Here is a 12,797-nt window from a genome sequence, read left to right on the forward strand (position 1 = left end):
TCTGCAGTAAGCTGGCTGCTCCTGTACAGCTCCTCTCCCACACAAAGATAGCTGTCCAGTACCAGTCTTTTATGCTATGGGCAAACGGCCACCATGGTCACCGCTATTACAGCCCTGAGAAATTAAATGCAAAAATATTTTTCTTTCAGAACACAGATGCCTGTTCCTTCAACAGCAGGATGAAGAGCCTGTACAGATGATTAAGCATAGTTGGGCCTGTCCAGCAGCTTGGGGACAAAACAACCAGCCACCCCCACCTTTGTATAGGCACTTTTGTTCTTCTACAAGGAAGACAGATGGAACAGTGAAAATGGAGCTAGACCTGGATTGATACTACAGTACCTTTTCTGCTCCCCACTAGCTAATTTCAGGGAGACCACGGCACCTACCTGCCTTGATACAGCCATCTGCAAGAGAATCAGAGCAATCAGTAGCTACTACTTAGCTGGATCAGCTGGTTCACAACACCTACCAGGGCTTGCTGCCCCTTGCTCTGCAGACACTTAAAGGGGCAGACCAATAATACAGCACCCCCACTAAAATCACTGGGCTCTACCTAGGTGTAACATACGCTTATGTACCCCGCACTTCCTCTGTGTGACATTCTGGCAGGAGGGTCTGGACCACATAAAAATTGAGGAGCCTGCTACAAGAGCACATTAACAAAGAGGTGCTTAAGCTCAAACAGTAGTTCCTGTGCTTTTCGATCTGGAGGTGCAGGTTCAAGCCCTACTGCCAATGACCCATGCAGGGGTGCGCTGTTACACAACTGCAGGTGTGCACTGGCATGGAGCTCACTGAAGGACCAAAGCGTATGTTTTTACAAAGCCTCCGCCTCTTGCCATAGTATCTGACCACCTCATTTCAGATTCCCAGCAGTCAATTGGGACCTCACCAATGATAACATTCAGGTTTCCAATTATCCGATTGGTGGGGAAACTGAGGCAGATATCTGCTTTGTGACTGTTGCATTTGCAACTGACGGAGGAGACACAGTGAGATGCTTTCCTAGAAATAGCTAAGTAAATCTGTTTCCATCTATAAATCCCTCTGATCTGCATATTATCGTATTAGTCTCAGCAAAGATCCACAGACATGGAGAGACAACTGATATTGGACACAGCGGCTTCTCAAGTGTGGGTCATTTTCCATTAATGAGTCACTGGCACAGCAAGAGCAGAGGGTGGTACAATAAAATTTCCATTGCAGCCAGGGATGAATGAACACTAAACAGGACCTAGATCAGCCACAGTGGTACTATTCAGGTCATGTCTCTGCAGAAAGTCTGGGTCTCTTTTGGACTCACATCAGCCCATCTGCTTGATCTTGCCTAATCTGCTACTGACAACACTACAGTAGAAATGTCATGTAAAAATGAGGAGTGGAGGTATGTGAAAAGTACAATACAGTAGCCTGGCTGCAGGCTGACAGTGGGTAAAAAAAAAGTGGTGATCAGACAGACTGTAACGGGTTTGATCACAGAAATTCCCTTGGAGTTGTCCCTCAGTGTGCTGATCATGCCAGTGACACCCACCTGCCTGCTCTGTGGGGTTCCCCACTACCCTGTCTTGCTGGGCCGGAAACTCTGGTCTCCCTCTAGTCAAGGTACAGAGTTGGGGTTACCATCCCCATGTAGAACAACACAGATAATGAACCAGTTCAGCTCTGGGAGGTTCTCAGCTATAAGGGCTCAGCCCCCAGGAAACCAGCTCCTAAAAGGGACAAAAAACCCCAAATAAATCCATCTTACTCTGTATAAAAATGCACAAAGAGAAGGCTCATACGGTCAGGTCAGCCTTCTTTATCAATGAAAGAGAGAGATGCACAGTGGTTGCTCCACCTTCCTCCTGGTAACAATTATATACAATGGGCTTGATCATAAACAAAAGTGTTTTTATTGGGTATAAAACATAGGATGTAAGTGGTGGCAAGTGAAAACAGACAGATCAAAGTAAGTTACAAAATTAAAATGAACAAAAAAAATTAGCTAATTCGAATCCACTAAGAAACTTGTTACATACAAATTCTTACCCTAAATAGTCAGACCTGTATGCAGGGGGGTGCCAAGGATGCAAAAGTATCCCTTATGGTCCCCCAGTAACCATGCTCTGACCAACCAGGGTCATACCCTTGCGGTCCATATTTACACAAAAAACACCCCCCACAGAAATTCCTGCATACAGGCCTGATAGCTGTTCTTATCTCAGATAAAAGGTTTCAAGTCAGAGTTGATCTTCACTCTGCCTGAGTCTACAGCTTCTTCAGAGTTCTTTGTATCCTCCTCTTAGGGTGGGCCAGGTGGTTTCAAAGGCCAGCTGAAGACAAAGGACTGGTGGCTTCCTATTGCTTAAATAGACTTACCCTAGGGCAGGAACCCTTTCTTCAGCACCCCTCGCCCCCATTTCCATGGAAAATCACCAGATTCAAGATGGATCCCAGTACCAGGTTGCATGACCACGTCTTTCTAGGACCAACCATAGTTTGGGCTTATAGAAAAAACACAACCATTCACTTGGTTTGAATACTGAGTCATTAGGTACCTGAAGTATCAGTAATGGTCCCTCATTAGCATGTTTAAAACTGAAAACAGATCCACACGTCATATTTCTAACTTGACATACAAGAATCATACCTGCACAAAGCAGGATATACACATTCCGCAGATGGTCTGTTACATGAGGTATTTTGTCAAAAGCATCTTTGAGTTATGCATAGTGATATCTATACACCAATTTTCATTAATCATGGGGGAGGAGCCATGACACCTGCCCCCTGAGATCACTGCTAGAGGGATGGGCAGTGTCCAATGCGGAGGCCGTATGTTCAGGAGTTCTTTTGTTGCTATACCCAGCTCTAAGCCTGTGTACAGTACTAGCTTTTGCTCCTGTACCTAGCACGTACAAAGGCTTTCTCCCAAAATCATGTTGCATTACACACTTACAAGGAGTTTGCCATCAATATGAGTTCCTTTGTGCTGATCCATAGGTGTTGTAGGAAAAGACATAAGGTTGCCAGCAAACCAATGAGAGAGTAGTGATTCCAAGTATAGTTATCGTACTATGCCCTTTTGTTCAAACCCTTTGGCTACAACTACACTGGCCAGTCTTGTGCACAAACATCACCGCACCTCATCTGCATACTTAATGAGCCGCCATTTTGCACAAGCGGCAAGGAGTCCTGTGGCACCTTATAGACTAACTGCAGTGTAGGAGCATAAGCTTTCGTGGGCAAAGACCCACTTCGTCAGATGCATGTAGTGGAAATATCCAGAGGCAGGTATAAATATGCAGGCCAGAATCAGGCTGGAGATGACGAGGTGGATCCAATCAAGGAGGATGAGGCCCACTTCTAGTAGCTGATCTGGAGATGTGAATTCCAAGAGAGTAGAAGCTGCTTTTGTAGTTAGCGAGCCATTCACAGTCTTTGTTTAATCCAGAGTTGATTGTGTCAAACTTGAAGATGAACTGTAGCTCAGCAGTTTCTCAGCATTTTGCACAAGGGGCTTTTGCACAAGAAGGCGCAGTCTATATTGCTCCTTCTTGCGCAAAACCCTCCACTTGTGCAAGAGCCTTTATGTTGCTGCGTATTATCACCTCTTTCCGCTCTTTCATGTCTCAGAGTGTGCATTCAGCTACAGGTTTCCTTTTTCTCTCAGTAAAATGTTCTGGTGCAAGCATTCCTTTAAGGCTTTAGGAAGGAAAGGGCTTCCAATGGAAATGCATCTCCATCCCTATGTTGAGGCATTTTTCACCCCCTCCCTTGGGTGGCCTTTTAGCATATTTACAGCCACTCACAGACTGGGTAGGATTTTTTTACTGTCCTGTCTCAAAGAGATGGTGTTAACTTTGACAGGTACTGCCAGCTCAGTGTGTGGCACCAGCATGTTTTGAACCAGTGGGGATCCCAGTGATCACCCAGGTTCTGCTCCCAAGAGATTAATAGTGGAGTCAGCCCCCCCCCCCCCGACTCATCACTCTCTCTTGAAACCTGAGAGACAGGTGGGCAGCTTGGGAATGCAGACCCAGCACCCATCTCCTAGACCCTCCTGCCAAAGATGGAGAGACAGTCTTGCTCCCCCACCTCCAGATCATCTGCCACCTTTCAACTGTAGGCACACAGCTCCCAGCCATGGCAGACGCTTCCCTGGAAATCCCTGTATTCTGTTCTCTCTTAGCATTGAGTAGACTTTTAGCCATCAGGCCCTTGCATCCCTTAGCTCCCACAGCAGCTGCTTGGACCCCAAACTCTTCCTGGAGGTTTTCCTCCAAGACACACGTCTCTGCATCCCAGGACTGGACCTGTCCCCAGCTGCTTCTCTGTCCCTCCCCGAAGTTTCACATTGGACAGACGCCCGGGTGCTTGGCAACAAATCAGAGCCAGCTTTCTCCCCCCTCATTGCAAATTGCCTAGCTCAGCTGGACAAGAGTAAAAAAGACAGTCTTTTATTTCCTCTACAGCCCCAGTGGCTTTTCCCTCCCCCTCTGGGATTACAGCACAAGATTCCTTCTTGCTGCTGACAAGTCCTGGGATGGACTAAGACATCTCAAAAAAGTCATGACATATTTTGTCTAAATGGTCTTTGAGTTATGAATATGTATAAGCCAATTTTCTTAAAGCACAGGAGGCGGGGCCATGATCAGAAAGACATGTTGCAAGATTTCTGACTTCCAGGCTGTCATGGGAGATCCTGGGAAACTGCTGTCTGTGGACTCAGACAGTTAAGTGAATTCTAAAGAAGACTGTTGGAAAAGAGGGTAAAATGTCTAGGAACACTTAGGCCAGGTCTTCACTAAATGGAAGATTGACACTGCTACAATCAATCTTCCAGAGTTTGATTTAGCGAGTCTTAACTAGACTCGCTAAATCAAACTCAGAGGGCGCCCCTATCAGCATCTGGTACTCCTGCTTCTATGAGAAGTAAGGGAAGCCGATGGAGCTGTTTACTCCCATCAGCCTCTCATTGTGGGGACAGCAGGGAAACACAAAACAAAGTGCGTCGATTCCAGCTATGTAATTAACATAGCTACAGTTGCATATTTTGATTCAATGTTCCCTTTTAGTGAAGACCTGGCCTTACAGCAGGCTAAATTTTCTATGTCTCCAAGAGAGAGATAGGCGATCTGGGTTTTTCTACCATGGTGTTATTCGCTGCACTAATTTACAAAAATTGACAGACATCTAAGCGTGCAATTAATGGACTCAATTACTATGGGGGACTTTTAAATAGTAAATATTGATCTGAATCTTTGCTTGTCATTTGCTCTGATGATAATAGCTTGCATTTCAATAGCATTTTTCATCCCCCAAAAGATCTTAAAGAACATTACTGAAATCCTGCAGAACAGAAATCACTTCTTTCACCATCAAACAAACGTACACCATTGCTATGTTTTGAGATAGGAAGTGGCAGAGGTTGAACAGCAGGATTTGGGATAGCAAGTGAAAGACACAATATCCAATTGAAACTCAAGGTGGCATGAGGAAGGTCAAATGCAACTATTCAAAGCACCAAATATGGCATGCAACCTTCAGGAGCTGAGTGCTAAGCACCATAGCTGTGGGAGTCAGTACTTCTTAAAATCAGGCTGTTTCAAACAGCACTAACTTAAAGCACACGAGGGAGACTTTAGTCTGTGCCAGCAGACTCTGCGTGGTCCAATTAATGCACAATGCATTAGTGCATGCTAGAAATCACATCCCCTGGAGTGCATTACCATCCCACGGAAACAAGTCCTCAGAGAGCTTCCTTTTATGACTATCTTAGAGGGGCAAATTGATTTCCAGTTCAGTTCCTTGAAATGACTTGGTGCATATGTATTGTCACGTCTGTAAACACAGACGAATGACAGCGCGAACCTAGAGCTTATCACTGGTTTATGCACACAGGTTTAAAAGCTCCATTCGGATGGCTGGATGGCACAGGGCAGGGTGGGAGGGTTAGGGAATCTTGCATCCCTAAATCCTCATTTCGCTCCAAGCCAGAGACCCTTTTCTCCTGCTATAGAATCTGAGTAACTGCAGTTAAGTTCCTGGTATTCTCTGCAGAGACTAGCACAAGCCCTTCCGGCCTAACTGTGATTTAAAGGACACAAAAGCCTCTGGCTGGACCCTGCTTCTTTCCCCTCCCTCTAGTGATACAGCCTGGAGGGGACTAGCAGTACCAGGAGTCCAGCACCAGCAGTGGGGATCCAGCCCCACCACACACACACACACACACACACACACACACGTGCGCTCACTGGCAGCAAGTGGGGGGAGCAGAGCAATGTAGCTCCAGCTCGCTCCGCTTCCCGCCCGTGAGTGAGGGGGCCGTCCACCCCTCCCCCCAGTGACATGACCCAGAAAGCAGAGCAAGCTGGGGCACATCACTCCACTTTCCCCACCACTGCTGGTAAGTATGAGTGGGAGAGGGAGGGCAGCCCCTTGCTGCAGGCGCCAGGTCCCCTGCACTAGCCCCTGGGCCATGCTGGGGGCATGTGACCCCTTGTGCCCTTCTGATGAGTTGCCCCTGCTTCCACAATCTCCCCCACTTCCGGCACACATACCCTGTCCCTCCCCGATATACAGACAAAGAGTACAATGTGTATGGAGACAGAATTACTCCCTCCTTCCCAGAGATGGACCCTCCAGATCAGGGTTGGTTGAGAAGGATTTTATTTTTTTGCTGGAAATCGTAATTTTTATGCTTCTCCCCACCCCCTCCCCCCTTAAAATTTACCATAATTTTTTTACAAACAAAAAAAAATCAAATGTGAAAACAGAATCATTGTATGTGGTGGGGCGAATGACTTGGGGGGGGGGGGAGTCTAGTTGAAAAGCCAAAACATTTCAAATGAGATGAAAGTATTCTCACAAAAATTATTTGCTTTCCTCAAAGGGTCATTTTCCATTTCAAAAATAGATTTTTTTCTACCAGCCTTAACGGTGGCAGAGCTAGATGATTCACGTGCTCTTGTAGATGAAATGCAAACCTTGAATCTGGACTTCACAGATAAAAGCAGGGGAACTGATGTTCAACCGTGTTGTTCAAGAATGTTTTCATTTCATAGATTCATAGCAATTAGAGTCAGAAGGGACCATTAGTTCGCTTAGTCTGATCGTATTGCAGGTCACTGAATTTCATTAATCTACCCCTATATTTAGTCCTATGACTAGAGTTTGCCTAAAGAATAAGGCATAATACTCTCTCTCCCCTTTGTCAAGGTCATAGGACCCCTAGGCTTGTTTTCTGCACGTGTTTGTGCATGTAGGGGAGAAAGGAAGGGAGGAGAAATGATGGACGCAAGCCAACGGATGGAAACCACGGAGGATGATTACAGGATTAAGTGGAATGAAATTAGCCAGTGACTTTTGTGCCTCTCTTCTTTCAGCAAAGCTTTATGTGCTTTTCCCTCTTCCTATCAGTCCCTGCTCCTTTTCAGATCTTCACTATTAAATGTAGCAGGACAATTATTAATTTGATTGTTCGTAGGAGTTGCCCCAAGATAAATACATACAGCTTAATAAACCTTGTTAGCAGGAAGGAAGGAGAACACATTTCATTAATGTATTAACAGTCACAAAATACTTTTGGAGATGAAGAGTACCCTAAGTAGGATGCTGCTGTCGGAAGTCATGCACATGTATCTGATGGCAGAAAACAGCTCTAAATATGATAGTGTGTGTAATAACTTCTCTGGGCCATCCCCATGCTGCATGTCAGAATGAGGCAGCTCACACATACACTGCTCCTTTGCATTGTCGATTTGTGTTATGAAAGGTGCAGGGAAATGGGTCTTCTGAATTTTTTGCCTCATTTTTTGCAAGACCACTGGTTGAAAAATTGTTGAGCCATCAGTCTAGGCTTATGTGACTGTGGGATTGTCTCTTCAGGACAAGTGTATATGTTCCCAGGGAGTGGAGGTGGCTCTGGAGTCCTTTAAAGTCATTTAAAGAGCATAAGGATTCTCTTGACTTCTAGTTAAAAAGATGAGTTTTATCTAAGGGCAGGATCTCCCTGGAAAACCGCACCGTGTGTAGCCATGATTCATGGTACATCATGACGACTCTTTTCCAATTCCTTCTGTTAAGGGTGTTTTGTTTTATTAAAATCTTACATGTACACTGAATATCTAGTATGGAATTCCTGGTCTCCCCGAAGGACTCAGATATGAACTGTGAATTCTTTCAGTCGTTGCTGAGTCAGACCAATGCAGGAAGTGGGTTCTCTTGACCTGAGTCTGACTGTAGTTTCAGGGTCTTCTCAGGGCAAAGATCCTATCCCATTGTTCTCCTGTTGTACCAGCAAAGGGCAGGGTTCACTTTTAAGTTTAACAAAGATACACTATCCTGAAGTGTTGAAAGGTTTTTAAAACCCCTGAAGTTTTAAAGTGTGAATAACAAAACTATTGTCCTTTACAGTTAATTAGGTTTCAGTTGTTTGGTATGTGTCTCACAGTTCTATTACAGTGGGCACAATTACAAGGAGGGATGTTCAAATGTTTAAGTAATCGTGTAACCACTAGAAGTTACAGCAGTTACATGGTTAAACAGGGAACAGGCATGGACATGCATGCCTAGAGACTGCATGTAACCACGAAGGTTAACCGAAGAATCCAGACCCATCGGTTAATCACGTACACGATTACACGTTCACATCCCCAGTTACAAGAACTTCTTCCATGTTGGAAAGCTGTAGTGGTTTGAGAGAAAGTCCCTGTATGCACAACAGGGAACACGAGCACCGGCATAAATTTTATAACAGGGTTTCCTTCAGTAATCAAGAAAATTCTTTTTAAAACTAGGGAGATCTGAATTTCTAATATAAAATATAAGGGGAACAAATTGAACTTTTCAAGACTTCTTCAAACACACATACAGTTCCCACTTTGACTTGAGTCTATTCTGAATACTAGGGCATTTATTCAATCTCTTGAGTCAAACTTTCCCCCTACCAGTGAATAATATTAAAAAATTAAACGGGTCCATGACTGTTTATAGGATGCATCCATTTGCCCATTTAGACTTCAAGATCACTGGGGCAAGGAACATCTCTTAGTACATGTTTGCATTGTATCTAGCACAACAGAGTTTTGGTTGGAGCCTTTATGTGCTTCTGTAATAGGAACAACAAACAATGGAGGACATTGAGCAAGTCTATAGCAGAGTCAGGAGCACAACATGGAACTCCTGACACTCAGGGTATGTCTACACTAACCCCCTAGTTCAAACTAGGGGGGGGTAATGTAGTCTTACGGAGTTGCAAATGAAGCCCGGGATTTGAATTTCCCGGGCTTCATTTGCATAAAGCCGGCCGGCGCCATTTTTAAATGCCGGCTAGGTCGGACCCCGTGCCGTGCGGCTACACGCGGCACTGACTAGCTAGTTCGGATTAGGCTTCCACGAGGCGTACAGCTAGTTCGGATAGGAAGCCTAATCCGAACTAGCTAGTCCGTGCTGCGTGTAGCCGCGTGGCACGGGGTCCGACCTAGCCGACATTTAAAAATGGCGCCGGCCGGCTTTATGCAAATGAAGCCCAGGAAATTCAAATCCCGGGCTTCATTTGCAACTCCGTATGACTACATTACGCCCCCTAGTTCGAACTAGGAGGGTAGTGTAGCCATACCCTCAGGCTCTCTCTCTCTCTCTCTCTCTCTCTCTCTATGTATATATATATATATATATATATATGGGTTTTAAGCCACTGATGGAGCAGTACCAATGCAAATACTTAGTAGAGATGCATTGCACCAGAAACCAGGCTAAGCTACACCATTGCTAACATCTGTACAGTTTGGACTTCCCTTGTCCGGCACCCTTGGGACCTGACCCGTCCCGAATGAGGGAACTTGCCAAATCAGGGGAGGTTCCCTGGCCCCAGCCTCTCAGGACGCTCCCCCACCCTGCAGTTGACTCTGCTCTTGCCCCACTGCCACTGGGCTCTGGCTGGCAGGGCTTGGATTTGGGCTCCAGCTCTGGCCTGCTAGGGTTCCCTGCGGATGGAGCTCCCCAGCTGCCACGGCCGCACTTCTCCCCCACCCAAACGGGCATCCCCAGGGATGGGGCTTGCTGGCTACCCTGCTTCTGCTATGCTCCCTGGAGATGCCTGAGGATGAGGCTTGCCGGCTGCCCCACTTTTACTGCTGGCTGCCCCGCTGTTGCCTCACCCAGCCAGAGCTCCCCAGGGATGGGGCTCATGAGTCCCATTGCCACTCACTGGCTGGGGCTCCACTTCCAGGTGCCAGGACTCTCTGATCCAGCAACATCCATGGTCCGGCAAGACCACTGATGTTGCCAGACCAGAGAATCCCAGATTCTTGAGGCTCATCCTGTACAAGAGGTTTGCATTGCACTGATGTGTGTAGCTATACACCAATGACTAAAAGCCCACGCACAGACAAAGTCTCAATCTTAATTAGATTGTGATTCCTACAAACTCTTTCCCTCCTAGCAATTAGCTTTCTCATTGGCACACTAATAAAGAGAAAGCCATGACTTCATGTATTGCTTTTGTACATTTGCAGGATGGCTCCATCATGTGGTGAAACATTGCATTGCACCCAAATGTGAATTTCTTTAACAGAACAAGTTTCACAAGTGTCCAAGTTAGTCTGTATCAGGAAAAACTTAAACAACAAATAGTCTTTAAAGTGCTACCAGACTAACAAAACATGTAGATGATATCATGAGCTTTTGTGGGCACAGCCCACAAAAGCTCATATCACCATCTACGTTTTGTTAGTCTTTAAAGTGCTACCAGACTATTAATTGTTTTTTAAGAAGAAACAAGGAATCCAGCAGCACTTTGAAGACTAACAAAATAAGAAAACAATCTTTTTCATCCAGATTAGCAGGAATAAACCTGGTATAGGCGCAGAACCTACAAAAATTCTTGGGTAACAATCAATTATCAAGTTAGAATAATAGTGCCTTCGCAGCGCGAGCTTAAAGCAACCTTTCAAAGCAAATAAATCAACCCCTTCTCTTTGTCTTGTAGTCCTTACATGTAAACTGACAATTGAGGAGGATTTTGGAGGTAAATGCCATCTGAGTAGGAAGTTTGAAATGCACTTTCAGTTTAGAAGAACTTCAATTGTTTGACTATTCAAAATCTATTATAAAAAGGCCAAATTAGTTGTTCCCCTCAGGCCCCAGTAAGAACTCTTGCATCAGATCAATGTGATGCTTGTTTACCAAGCTGAATAGTAATTCAAGGTTAAGATTATTATTGCTAGATTGTCTTTCGGTTTCCTTCCTTGGTTACTCTGTTGCAAGATGACTGACAAAGATCTGTTGGTCGCTCCACTATCTACGTTCAAGGGACTTTCATTTGCTTGAGGCAGCAAAGTTTTCCTAGCGGGTGGTTTTGGTGAGAGCTGAGGAAAACCTCATTTCTTAGGTGTCTCAAACATTTCAGCAAACCAAGAGGAAGAAAATTTTAGTTTCAGGTCCAACAAAACATTTTGTTTTCGAGATTTTTAACAGAAGCAAAAGGAAATGAAACAGAGAAGGTGGTTAGCTCTGAGCTCAGTGGTAAGGACATTCATCTAGCTAAGAAGGCCCAGCTTCAAATCCCTGCTGCTGTCCAGTGACTACTCAAGTATTTTGTAGAAAGTGGAACAACTTCAATAGGAAAGACTGAAGGCAGCTCTGCATCAGTGCAGCTGCTGTAGCACTTTAATGAAGATGCTCTTAGCTGACAGGAGAGAGCTAAAGCTTCAGAGGGGTAGCCAAGTTAGCCTGTAACTGGAAAAACTTAATACAAACAACAAATAGTCTTGCAGCAGCGTAGGAACTAACAAAGAGCTAAGTTAATCCACTTCTGTAGGAGGTGATCGCTGTGTCAACTGGAGCTCTACCCCCAACAGAGCACTGTCTACACTACTTAGGTTGGTATAATTATGTTACACCAAAGTAATTCTGTAGTGTAAAGCAGGACTGAGAGACCCCCTTCCCAGCATATTATATAGCCAGGTCATTAGAAGGAAGACCAGGGTTCAAGTTCCTTCTTGCTGCCTAAATCTCCCCAGAGATCAAACCTGAAAAAATATCTAGATGTTTTGTTGCAAAAATGAAGAACTGAACTATTTTGACACTCCCCAAAAGTTTTCTTTGACAGAAACAATTTGCCAAAAATCAGCACACATTCCCAAAATGTTTCAGTTGATCCAAGTCTACATTTTTCAGTGGAAAAAAATGCTTAGTCTGAAAAATTTCACCCATCTTTAGTTGTAACTCATACCTTATCCTCCATATACAAGATAGACACACTATCTGGCTGCGGGCCAAGGATCTCACTGTACCTGGCTCAGCCTCACTCCTTTGAATCAGAATTCTCACATCCTTCTTCCTAGTGCCTCTGCAGATGCTAGCAGCAGTCCTAGTCATCCTCCGGTTTATACCATACCACTGGCTCCTAGATCTTCTCTCCCAGGGAGTTCCTCTGCTACCTCATTTTACTCAGTCACAAGCTGTTATTTTCCCTCCAGGCCTACTCCTTGCCACTCAATCCTCTGTTACTCATCTGCACTAGTTGGGGAGGCAAGCTAAGTCTGGCACAGGTGCCAGTGATCCCTAACCCTTCCCCCTTGCCTCCCCCCCCCCCAAATCCCCGCCAATCCCTTCAAGGCCCAGCTTGCACTGTGAAGCCCCACACACTTGACACACAGCATTAACCATCCTTCATGTTCCTGGATTCTCAGGGAGCAGTGGTGGCGAGGACTATCTTTTCAACTCTGGCTATCCAAGATGGCATGTGATTTTTCTACTTCATTTAAAATATCACAGCACGCCAAATTGTAGCCTTTCCCCACACTCTC

This window comes from Pelodiscus sinensis, chromosome 3 (assembly GCF_049634645.1).
Source record: "Pelodiscus sinensis isolate JC-2024 chromosome 3, ASM4963464v1, whole genome shotgun sequence".
Lineage (NCBI taxonomy): Eukaryota > Metazoa > Chordata > Testudines > Trionychidae > Pelodiscus > Pelodiscus sinensis.